Genomic DNA, 13,150 nt, shown 5'->3' on the forward strand with positions numbered 1-13,150 from the left:
ATCTGAAACCATAATTTAGCCAAGAGTGTGTCTGAAGTCGACAGCTCGTTTTCCTTTTGCTTGCCTGCATGGTAGATATGGACATTTTTCATTTACAATCTTGTATGTTATCCCTTAGTGCTTCCTGTGCCTGCCTTTTAAAGGGGGAGGGAATGAATGTCAGTGAGGAATGGCCATATGAAAAGACAGATATTGGGGTATTCACGGAACAACAGAATTATTACTGGAGGCAGAATAGGAAAAGCAAAGCTGGCTTTTTACCTGCTGGGCAAGTGTAATCTTTCCTCTCTGCTGGCTATTCAGCAGTTTTGCTGTCATGTTGTTGTTCTAGAAATGGATAATTTAAGATATATTTTTGAGAGGATGAGGTAGCCTGTGTAACGTGGTGAATATTTTGGCTATAATTTTGTCCTTTTAAATAGAAGCTTTTAGCTGTTTGTTTCTTGTTCTGGACATACTTATCACCAGATTCTTTCATTCTTACATTGCGTAGAACCTCATTTGGGATTAGTCCCATTGCAGTCAATGGTGCTAATCACTGAGGGCTAGATTGATACTCTTGCTCTTGTTGAATGGTGCTTCATATTATGAATAATCCCACTGAAGTCAATGGGAAGTCACACTGTGAATAAGGAAATCAACAGTCTGGCTTGTGATTTTTAGATCAGTGGGAAAGGTGAATGCCTGAATTTTTAGTTTGAAGGCAGCAGTGTCAGAGCCATACCTTTTGGACAAGCTACTTTTGGCTGTGATTGGTCCTTATGGTGTCGGGGAAAGCTGAAGGGAAGCGTTCTATTATTTTCCTGAAATGGCAGATCAAAATGAGAACATCTGACTATGTGGTGAACATAAAAAAAAAAAGAGTAAAATAAGTAAGTGTGTTGTCAGTTACACTTTGCAAACATGTTCCCTCTATAGTCACTACACACACCCCGCCTGGGATGTCCTACACTGTTGACAGTCAGTTGCAGTTGAAAAGTTAGCTTTGTTGATGATGATCTAGGAAACTTTCAAAGAGAACCGGGAGATCCTATTGGATCTGTATGTATCTGGCTTTTCAAAATATCAGTGGACAATAGAGCCCAATTTGAGAATCAGTAGGCTTTTCTACTTTTTTTCTTGACTGTTTGGACTTAATTTGGGGGGTTTGTTCATCTCACTTCTGATAGCTCATTTTATATTCCATGTTGGACTTCATAGGTTAGATCAGATAAGAGGCCTGATCTGGGATAATCTTTGGTTTAGATTTCCCTTTGTCCCATACTGGCTTAGTATACTTCAACTCCTCACTGTTCTGATTAATTTTCAATTTAATTACTAGAATTATGAAATTATTATTTATAGCATCAAATGGGTGTGAGGCACTCTTAAAATTTAGGCAACCATGCCTACAGCTGAAAATTGTTTTCAGAATTTGTGTTTTTCTGACTCTTCTCTCAAATTCATACTTTTCTATTTTTGTCCTCTAATTAAATGAGTTGGCAAGTGGATGATACTGGGTTTGTCTCCAGTGGCCTGGAAAATTTAGGAATTATTTATTTGTAAACTACTGTATAGCTAAAGTAGATTTCATTGGTTAAACCAAACTGTTTAAAGTGTGGTTCTATTCTAGATAGTAACAATGTGAAAATGGATTGTGGCATTCCATGTTCGCATCTCAGTGATTTTCAAAGCAAATGTGCTAAGTTCATAGTGATCAGACCTCAAGGATATGTTCAGTTTGAAGAGAGCTCACAAGTTCTGGGGGTATTCTCTTCTTAGTCATATTCAACGCTTTGAAATGGTGTAATCTTACAATGTAAAAGAAATTCTTGAAGTGCAAACACTGTATAAGTAAAAAGATGGGTTTATTGTCAGCCATACAAACTCCTCTTGGGATCATAAAGTCAAGCTGGGTTCTTTCATTTCTCACATCATCTCCGGTAATAAAGATCTTGTAAAACATAGTGAATGCTTGTGTCTACACTGCAGTTGGGAGCATGCTTCACAGTGTAGGTAGCCAAACGCATGCTAGCTCTGCTTAAGCTAGTATGCTAAAAATAGTTGTGTGGCCTTGGCAGCACAGGCAGCGGCTCAGACTCGCTGAGTACAAACCTGCCCACCCCCAGGGCATGCACTCCAGTGGCTAGCTGAACCTTCTGCCTATACAGCTGCAGCCACACTGCTATTTTTAGCATGCTAGCTTAAGGAGAGCTAGCGCATCTGTCTACCCAGGCTGAGAGGCACACTCCCAGGCATTGCAGAAAAAGCCTTAGTGACATTCGTGCTCTTCGTTGCTGTCAGTGGGTTTTCCAGTTGTAACTAACTGGAACTTTGTAAAGAATTCTCTATGTGGCTATGCAGAGCCAAACAGGAGTAGATTTTTTTTTTTTGGTCATTGTAAAGTGGAATTTCATTTTAAATCAAGATACCAAATTTTGGGAGGGGCTAGTTGTAAAGATATAGTGGCTTAAAAGTGAGCTCTTCAGTTTTAATGGTCAAGGCATGTCTCTACTATATCTTGATATGACCATCTCCAGTAAAACTATAATTTGTTTGAACTGGCAAATCTGATCCTTCTGCTTTCTGCTCTCTGCTGCCAGCTTGGTGTTGGAAGGAAAGCATAAGGTGAGCTTAGATGGGGGAGGGAGCAGGAGCTTGTGTAGTCGATTGGAGTGAGGATTCTTTCCTTATATATGGAACTGGGTTCGAGGAATGGGAGCCTCTGTCTGTCCTCCCCATGCATGGAGTGGTGTTCCCCCCTCACCCAGTCAGCTGCTCTTATACCTCCAGAACCATGTGGAGGGGAAAGGAAGGAAGTCAGGAGCATGCCTGGCAGGACTGGTTTTAGGACAGAAAGCTAGCAAAGCCAGCCTCACAGCCTAACCACAGTAGTAATAATAATGCTTAGCTCTTACATAGCTCTTTTCATCACAGCATGGGTTGGCAGCAACAGCCAAAATGTAAATATTAGGGTTGGGCCAATGAGGAACTAGTATTCTTAGAGGTTCTTATCCAGGATGTTGTGTGGTCTGGCTAATGCAGGAGAGCAGGCTGGACGATTAGAGGGTCTCATTTCTGGCCTTACAGTCTCTGAAACTTTCTCTGCTTTGCGTTGACTTGCACCCTACATGATGATGGCATGTTCTAGTGGATTAAGCATAGGACTGGAAACCAGCCTGTCCCAAATTTTAATCCCATGTCTGATACTGTCTCAGTATAGGGTACTAAACAAGTCACTGTGTCTGTGTTCACATCAGGAAATTATTCTTTCCTTCCTTGCAGGTCTGTTGTGATTAAAATGTAAAATGCTAGTAAGTGCTGAGTGTTATTATGGTAAATTACATCAAGATGGAGTCCTTAAGTGTTCCCTTCTATTGGGTGCTGCTGTTTTCTCTGTGTACCCATAAACCCCGTCCTGTAACCAGACTCCTTGGGATTACACACAATCCAATAATAACTATTTGCATTTGTATCACTGTTTAATAGTTGTAATATTTAGCACTTGTATAGCTCTTTAAATGTGCAGTGCATCATTACTTAATGTCTGCCCCAGAACCGAGGTTAGACATGTGAGTCTGAGAATAGTCCCAGTTCAAAGCCTAGCAAGAGCCATTGAGATGATGGCTGTTATCCCGACCCACCTTATGCTGAAGCCCAAGCCTTTCACCTACACAATTCCAACATAGGTTGTCCAGCACATTGTCACTGATGTACAGAGATCTGCCAGCTAGATCTTACGTGCAGAGATCTGCCGGATAGCAGGCTAATTAGGAGAAATCGGTATAGACTGGATACTGAATGAGCGATAATTTGGCGCACAGCTTGTCTTCTCCATTAATGCCAGTATCTGCACATCACATACTCTTTGGTCACTCCAACTGATTCTACAGTTCATTTTCTGTGGTGTGGCAGAAGGTGATTTTTGTTGCATTAGGCCGTGTCTACAATACTACTTATGTCGGCAAAACATACGTCTCTTAGGGGTTTGAAAAAACACACCCCTGAGTGACACAAATTTTACTGGCATAAGTGGTAGTGCGTATGGTGCTATGTTGACAGGAGAGCTTCTCCTGCCGACATAGCTACTGCCGCTGCTTGGGGGTTGTTTAATTATGTTGACAGAAGAACTCTTTCCCATCGACATAGAGCAGCTACATGAGAGATCATGTAGCGGTGCAGCTGCATTGGTACAGTTGTGCCGCTATAAGGTCTGTAGTGTAGACATAGCCTGAGTTATGAGAGGAAGACATTTTGTTAATGTGAGATACCATCACCCAAGCTCCAAGAGGCTCTTTTGTTTCTACTCCAGAACCCTTTATAGCTTTACTACTCTCTCAAAGTGAGGGCTATCACGAGGGAATAGAAGTTCCTAAAAAATAAATTATTAAAAAAAAAGTTTCAGCTGGCACTTGCTGAGTTCATATTGGAGAGGGGCAAGCAGAATATAAATAGATATTGTACAATGGCATGTATAAAAGCTGCATATGTAAGTGGGGTCTGAATGAGCTCTCTGCTGACATCCGGTGCGGGGGGTACTTCAACAGCTGGTCATATTTGCATAGACATTCCTACTCTGCCCAGGTGCACAGGAGGTGGAGCTGAATTGCCAAAATGATCAATTTTGGTTGATTTTGGGTTACAAATCACTAATATTTGAAAGCAGGGGTGTGGTGGGGTGAAGACTCAGTGGCGTGGTGCCTCCTGCTGGCCATCTTGGGAATTAGCTCTTTCCAGCCTGAAGCACCCTCTATAGGCTGGTGTCTTGCCTGCCGCTGGCCCCGTGTCCCTCCCGGACCCTGGTGCCCTTTGCCAGGGGTTCTGCCCACCAGAGTACCCCCTCGCTCAGGGTCTCCCCTTCCAGGGGAACCCCCAACCCTCTAAACCCACCTTGCCTCTGTGGCTACTGCCAGTCATCATCTAGCCCCCGTTCTCTGGGACAGACTGCTGTCTGTAAACCACTTATCATTGGCAAGGGGGTGCCTTTGCCTTTGCCTTTGCCTATTTCTGGGCTGCCCCTCTGCAGGCCCAGTGCCTGTTTGGCCTTTTTGGCAAGGCCTGCAGTTTGGGATTTTTCCTGACTAGAGCTCCCTAGCTTGCTTCCCCAGCACTGCCCCATCTCAGGTACCCTTCTCAGCTCCCAGGCAGCCAGGTCCTTCTCTCCGAGAAGCTAGAGAGAGAGTAAGTCTGTGTTAGTTTCTAGTCCACAGCCCTTTTGTAAGGGCCAGCTGGGCCCTGATTAACCTGGCCACAGCTGTGGCTGCTTTCCCCATTATTCTTCCTTTTCCTAGCTGCAACCCTCTCCAGGGCTGCTTTAACCCCTTTAGGGCTGGAGTGGGATGACCACCCCACTACAAGGGGTAATGAAGTGTTATCCTTATTGTACAATTAAAGGGCAGCCGAGATAGCTCCCCTCTCCCTCTACTGCACCCTACTTGCAGTTGGCTGTCCTTGGTTAGCAAAGACACAGAATTCAGAGTTGCATTCACAGTGTTTAGCTTCCAACCGGGGGTGGAAAGAAATACCTCTGCTGCCACCCCTGCAACTGGCTCACAGCCACAGCTGCCCCTCTGTGACATCAAGTTCAGAGGTTCTGCCACTTAACGCAGCTCTTAGTGATATCAGCTCTGTGATTTCAGCAAGTCATGGGGAACCTCACTGAAAGTGCAGTTTCTGTGCTGGCTTTCACTGCAACACTGTGTGCCCACAAAGGTGTAAGCTTAGCCCTTAGTCCTGCTCAGTAGCGATGTCAGCTGCAGGAATTACCAAACAGAAGGGCTCTCAATTGAGGCTAATCAGCTCTCTTTAAACACTGGAGAGGGGCAGGTCAAATGGTGTTTGGGACTCTTTAAGCAGAATCCACATCATCACATAGGTATATCTGTCACCAAGCACTCATCTTCACTGGCATTTGGCATTCCTACCTCCTGCTTAGGAAATGAGGTTCAGCTTCGGGTGACCCTCTCAATCAGAGCATGCTAAGCACAGTTCTGCCGCCTTTTACTTATAAAATAGGGATAATAATGTTTCATTGCCTCTGCATTCAATACTAGAGTGATTTGTAACCCCAAACCAGCCAAACTTGATCATTTGGACAAAGCCGCTTCATCTGCTGTGCGCCTAACCAGAGTGGGCATGTTTGTGCAAACACAGTCTGCTCCTGAAGCCTTCTCCTCTCCCCTCCTTCCCCACCTCCCCCTGGCTCATCACTGGATGTCAGAGGAGAGCTCATTTGAACCCTGCTTATACATAGATTGACTTAGTATTCCACAAGAGAAAATATATACTTAATGCATGAGCTGTGATAAAGTAGAGATGAGTCTCTGGCCCTTTCTGATTCTCTGGATATTTATTGTTTATAATAAATGCACCTCTTATAGTGCTCTTTATTGACAGATCTTAAAGCAAGTTACATAAGAGAGAGGTGTATTTATCCTCGTTTCATTGCCATAGAGACACTGTAGTGAAATGACTTGCTCAAGGTCACGCGGCAGTTCAGTGGCTGAACCAGGCATTTATAAACCAGGTCTCCTGATTCCCAGTGCAGGCCTCTGATAGGAACCTGAAAAAGAAGTTTTGTTTTAAGTCCCTGCTGTCATTAACGTATGCCTCTAAATGAATCAGTGATGGATTATTGCAAGATCAGTAAAACATACTGGCCAGATTTTCAAGAGAGACTCTACGTTGGGGTCTACAGTTTTGAGTGTCACTAATTTGCACCTGTAAAAACCCACATTTGCATACATCCCAAAATCAGACATGTAATTACTCAACTTTGCATGTTCAGCTGCCATATATACCTGTGGCCTGATTTTCCTGGAGATTCACCTTTGCAGCTCAGTGAAAGTTATGTGCACACCAGGATGATTGGGTCCCTGTGAACTGGGTTTTTTCCCCTGCAATAATAGTTGGAGGCTTCTTCAAAAGTTTGGTTCTTATTAGACAACATTTTCAATTAAATGTCTCATCTCTCTTTTTCCCCAGTGAAACTCTAGAGTAAATATATACTCCCAAAGAGTAGCTCTTATATCATGTATTAATTAAAGTAGAAAGGGTGTGTTGGGAAGAAGGGGATTCATGCACAGTTCTGTCTTTCAAAGCATGTAGAAAATAACTGTGTACCCAAAGGGATGTGGCAGGCTTGTGACTGCCTAGACTTCTCTTCCATGGAAATTAAAATATAAAATCATATCAAATGGGTCAAAAGAGATCAAACTGAATTCCGATTCCTTGATTGGTTCATTGGGATTCCTGAAAATAATAGCATTTTATAGTGCTGTCCATCTTCAAAGCCCTGACAGACATGAATTAATCCTTACAATACCTCTGTAAGGAAGACATAGTGTTTATCACAGCTATTACAGGCAGGGAAATTGCTAAAAAGTATATCCCATTGGCTAGTGCTGGAGTCTCATTATGTGATTACATGTCATAATGCAACAGCACCACCATGGGACACTTAACGTTGATGTACTAGTGTCTGTGAATGTTTTCTGGCTTTTGTGGTCATAAACTATTTCCATTTAAACAATGCAATAACTTTTGTGCATTCACTACTATAGGTCTTAAATCAGGCTCCTGGGGGGGGGGGGGGCAGATTTCTGTAGGGTGGGAGAAGTGGGAAAGTAGTAGAGCCAGCAGCATATCCAAGTCCATGCTAGGGAGTTAAAGGGTTTTTCATACTATGGAGACAGCTGAAAAAAGTTGAGTAGAAAAGGGAGAGAGACTGACTAGTGGTCAGTCCTAAATTTTGATCCAACCCAGCTTCCAAACGCAGTAAGTGGTATGTACCAGGAACAAGAATTCTTCTGTCATCAAAGGTGATGACCCCTTCCCCCAAAGATGTATTTTAGATGATGATATTTCTGTGGTTGTATTTTAGGACTATAATGAGTGTAGAAATCATTATGTGGCATCATTTGTTTCCTATAGCATTGCCCTAGAACTGCATAGCTCAATGGGAATGCAGAACCCTGGTGTGTGTGTGTGTGTGCGCGTGTACAATTTTAACAGATTCAAAAATACCCAGAACGTGACATGAGAAGCATATATATGTGTAGTGTAGTGTAGTTCTGCGTTGTATTTCACAAACCGCTTCTTGTAAAAGATGCTTGCATTAGCAGTTGATTTAGGACCCACTCTAACTCCCATTAAAGTCAATGGAAAGAGTCCCATTAAGTACAGTGGGAGCTGGAAGCAAACCTACTGGTTCAAATACCCCTGCTTGGCATTTAACCCTTCACTTACACTTGTACTGTTCAAGTGGAAACACAGTTGGCTCACACACGTAAGGGGTAAGGTCATCCCAGCACTAACAAGAAGTCCTCGATAAAGTGTGCTTCTGGCTGGTCAGAGGAACAGCCGGATTCTGGTTAATCTCTGGTGTGAGGTGAGCAAGAGGTTCAACTTTAGCAAGAAAGAGCACAAGAAATGATTATGTCGGCAAAGCTACATTTGAGTGGCTCATGGCTTTGGGAATTGACTCAACCAGCTATTAATGGGGAGAATGAATCAATCAGCTCAGGACCAACTGCCACAAAGTCAAGGATGCTAACAGCGCCTCTGGAAACTCCCCATCTTCTTGCCACTTTTACAAGGAATTCGACTGGCTCCTGGGAACTTCTGCAACCACTGGGCCCATTATCTGCACAACAATCTGCTGAGCAGAGATGTGACTCTTATAAGTCCCCAGTCACAGCCACCAAGGGATGGTGGACAAGAAATGGTCCAGGTGCTGAGGTGACTGCAGCACACTCTGGGTCTGTATTCAGAGGAGCAGAGTGGTCCTGGGGGACAACCTGCAATGGAACCTGCAGAAGAGGCTGGTAAGTTTCTGATGCCATATTTGTTGTTAACATATGGATGGGAGGGATTTCTGGCTTATAGCCATATTGAGTTATTAATACATGCCAGGTTTATAGTGTACTTCTGTTCAGGGTGGAACCTACATCATTTCTGTAGTGCCCTCCTCTCCCCCCCCAGCCATCACGTGGGATTCAGAATGGACACTGGGAGCTGAGAAAAAACAGTTAAGACGTTACGATATTTTTACTAATTACTCACTGATTGTTAGAAATATGGCTTGGGGCACCACAGTGAGGAGCCTCACATACACCTCCCTGCTAATACAGCAGCACCTTGTAAATCGGCTGTACCTGCACTGTTTCAGACTTCCAGTTAACTGAGTCAAAAAAAAGTTGGTTGTAATGAGTCCAAGTGAAGCCAGAGTCTGTATTTGGTTCACAGCTAGCTAAATCCAATTACAGTGGAAGGTGGCTGCATGTCTGTGTTAGGAGTCCCCATGGCTGGCAGTCAGTCAGGTCTGTACATGAATTCAGGATGCTTACAAGGAGGCTGTACTACATCTTTATGCTGCATCAGCATCTTATCGATTTTAGCATGGATTTTCACCCATTGCTGCCTGTTGAAGAAAGTGACTCTCTCATGGAGTTAGGAACTCTAGACCATTGGTTACCTTCTGGAGCAGAGCATACTTATTAGGGCCACCTCTGTAGTTCATAAGTCCCCTCCATTTGGATGCCTGCTAATCAGTCACTAGGTGCTTTAAAATCTCCTTAGCCCACAAATGGCTGTCCTCCACTGGCCTGGAACAGAAGTTCATACTTCCACCCAGGGACCTCGAGAATATCAGTGTCCTCCAGAGCTTGCCCTGCCTGAAGGGATTGTAAAATCCATAGCTAGTGACAACATCCTCTTGCCCTGGGAAAAGTAGTGAGGATTTATAAATCATTGTAATTGAATGTTGTATTTGTATCTTACTCTGATGTGTGATGGCTTCTGGTGCTGCTCCATCTGGAGTAGCCACTATTTTGTGTGAATAAAATAAATCCCATTGATTAAAATGCATAGTCTTTTGACCTGGAAGTAAAGCAGCTCACTTAAAAGAGTAGAAATGTAATTTTTTTATCATGGTCAGATGATGATGTGTTCTTCCATTTTCCTTTCAAGGCCATTTCACTTCTGTAGGGCAAGTGCACGGCTCCAGGAGCCTGGGGGAGTAGACACCTCCAACTACTTGCAGGGACAAAGAGTTCAAGATAGATGTGTTGATGGGACAGATTCTTGATAAAACCGGTCAGTAGACTGTGTACCAAAAGGACCAGATTGAGTACCAGAAAGAGGAAGATGCAAGAAAGGTGGAGAGAGGATGCATAGCACGAGGAGCGATTGGTGACACAGTTCTTGGAGCATGACCCCAGGTTGAGGAAGGAAGAGAGACCACAGCAGAAGGAGCTGTTTGAGCATTTACTTATGGTTGTGGCCACCAGACTACAGGTTGCAACATCTGCTCCACTCCAACATTCACTTCCTGCTCCATCCCTATGTCCTGAGTCCCCTCCATGTTGTTATGTCTTGCAGACTGTGCATCCTTTAGACAGTTCAGGAGTTGGCTGGACCATGTCACAGCCAATGAATACTATTAAAGGGAATGTTCAAATGTACACTGTGCTTTCCTCCGCTCCAGTCCAATTGCAGGCTGCGTGTGCAAAATATACTAGAAAGGTCAAGGAGAATAGAGGAACGGGAGACCCCCAGAAACAGCTGTCAGTCGTATTTGGAAACATGCACTGTTCACTGTTTTTGCACTGTTTGGCTATTGTGTTGTATGTTTGCATGGCAGCTGGTCCGCATGTCTGGGTTTTACACTGGTATTTCATGTTTAAAATAAATATTAAATTTGCACACATGGCTTCTTTAGCAAATTTTATTATATGTAATGAAGTAGAACTTCATCACAGTACCCTATAAGCTGTGGGTTCAAGTACATGGCTGGCCTCACTAAAGAGTGTTGGTTTTTTTTAAAATGCAATGTCCTATTAATCCATAAGCATAAAAAATGTCCATACATTTCAGCACAGTGAGCAATACACTGTGTGTAGTGGTACAGTAAAGTGTTTACAAAACACACCCAAAACCAGAACAATTACAAATACCCTTTCAGGCCCCCCACCTTCCCTCCTGGTTCATAGGACCGTGTAAACCTATTATGTGGGTTCATGAAGCATCCTTGATTTCCACTATGCATGTGAATGCAGCCCTTGTAACAGATGCACTTTCTAGCTGTGTATACGAGTCCACTCTTGGTGAAAAGGTTTTCCCTTGTCCCCATAGACACTATGTACAGCACAACAGGCCACAACGTTGCAGACGTTGCACAATGGCATCCAAAAGGTTCTGAAGGCAGTGCCAATGATATTTCAATTTTCCAAATGCATATTCAACCACCATCGTATAGCCACTGAGTATGTAGTATGAAACTTCTTTTACTGGGGCTTCTGCAAACAGGATAAGGTTTCATAAATCATGGAAAAATAGGTTATGCAAGGTCCTCTAGAATAACAGTGGGGACGGTGTTTCCATTTATAACTGTTATTTGGTGGGAATAGTGTCCCAGCTTGTCCACCAGTGTGGTCTACTTATGGAGAATGGGTGACTATGGCAACAGGCATGAACAACATCAGAGGGGTCGTGCAGATCATAGATTTTAGAGATTAAGGCCAGAAGGGACAACGAAATCATCTAGTCTGATCTTCTGTATATCACAGGGCACTAACACCTGCACAGTAAACCCAACAACCTAAATTAGAGCAAGCATTACAGCCCCCAGGAGGCTAGACTGTTCTCTGCCACATGCAGAGGGACTGCAGTGCACCAATGCCCATGGCCCAGCAATGGCAGGGAGATGATTAAATGGGATATACCCAGATAATCCTGGCAGGTGACTTGCACCCAGACACTGCAAAGGAAGGTGAAAAACCTTCAAGGTCACTAACAAGCTGACCTGGGGGAAAACTTGTTTCCAGCCATCTGCATGGTGATGAGCTAGACCCTGAGCATGTAAGCAAGAACCAATCAGCCAAGCACCTGAGAGAGAGAGAGAGTTCCATGCCAACTTTGCAACCTGGCCTACCCTGTCCAATGTCCCATCTCCAGACAGGGTTGTTTCCTGATGACTCAGAGGAAAAAGACACTCTCCTACCCCAACCAAGACACTGGGTGGGGAGAATCCCTTCCTAACTCTTGCAGATGGCCAGCTGAAACCCCGAAACCTGAGCTTTTAGGAACATAAGACATTAACAGGAAGAGCATCCCAAGCAACATTATCCTACTGTCCCACTCATAAATTTGTTCAGCTCTCTCTGAAAATTAAGTTGTTTGCCCCTACAACTCCTATAGCGTTACTCCTTTGGTGGTTACAAACCACCTGCTTTCTAGCCAGAATTTGTTCATAGCCAGTTTATATCCATTTGTTCTTGTGCCAACACTGTCCTTTAGCTCTTTACCCTCCCTAGTATTTCCCATTCCCCATCCCTTTCCCTCTCCCCTGACCCATTTATAGAAAGCAATCATATTCCTTCTCAGCCTTCTTTTTGCAAGTCTAAAGAAGCCACACTCTTCTAGTCTCATCTCATAAGATAAGCCCTCCATTCCCCTGATCATCCTAGTAGCTCCTCTCTGCACCTCTTCCAATTTGAATTATTCTTTCTTGAACATGGGTGACCAGAATTGTACACGTTATTTTAAATGAGTATTACCAGTGCCTGTACAAAGGCATTAATAATTCCCTTTCTCTCCTGGAAATACCTTGCCTGATGCATCCTAGGATCACATTTACCTTTTTCAGTCACATCACATTGGTGGCTTGTAGTCACCCTGTGATTGACCCCCACATCCAGATCTCTCTGCTCCTCTGTTGCTTGCAACTGATGACCCCTAGCTTGTAGCAGAAATTCTTCTTATTAGACCCGAAGTGCATGACCTTGCATGTTGTACTATTTCATCCTATTTCTATCACTCCAGTCTTATAGCGCTTCCTGTCTAATATTTGGATCCTCCTCTGTATTGATGAAGATTAGTCCCAAGACCTCGATCTTTGTGGAACTCCACTAGTAACCTCTCTCCAGTCCAGTAGTTCAGCTTTCAGCACAACCTGTTGCCTTTTCCCCTTTAACCAGTTTATCTACTTTCCAATTTTTGTACTGATCCCCATCTTCTCTAACTAATAATCCCATGTGGTTCCATGGAAAATGCTTTACTGAAGTCCAAGAATATTAGAGCTGCTGCACTTCACTTATCTAAAAAATCAGGTTTTTTTTCTCAAAGAAGGAAATCAGGTTAGTCTGGCATGATCTACGGTTGGTAAATCCAT

At 43.5% G+C, this 13,150-nt stretch overlaps 1 protein-coding gene across 3 annotated transcripts in view; it reads left to right on the plus strand.

The window, feature by feature from the left end:
* Nucleotides 1-13,150, plus strand: part of MAP3K13 (mitogen-activated protein kinase kinase kinase 13) — a 159,989-nt gene that overhangs the window by 62,052 nt on the left and 84,787 nt on the right. The window lies entirely within an intron of this gene.

The sequence above is a fragment of the Gopherus evgoodei genome, chromosome 9, assembly GCF_007399415.2.
Source record: "Gopherus evgoodei ecotype Sinaloan lineage chromosome 9, rGopEvg1_v1.p, whole genome shotgun sequence".
Taxonomy (NCBI): domain Eukaryota; kingdom Metazoa; phylum Chordata; order Testudines; family Testudinidae; genus Gopherus; species Gopherus evgoodei.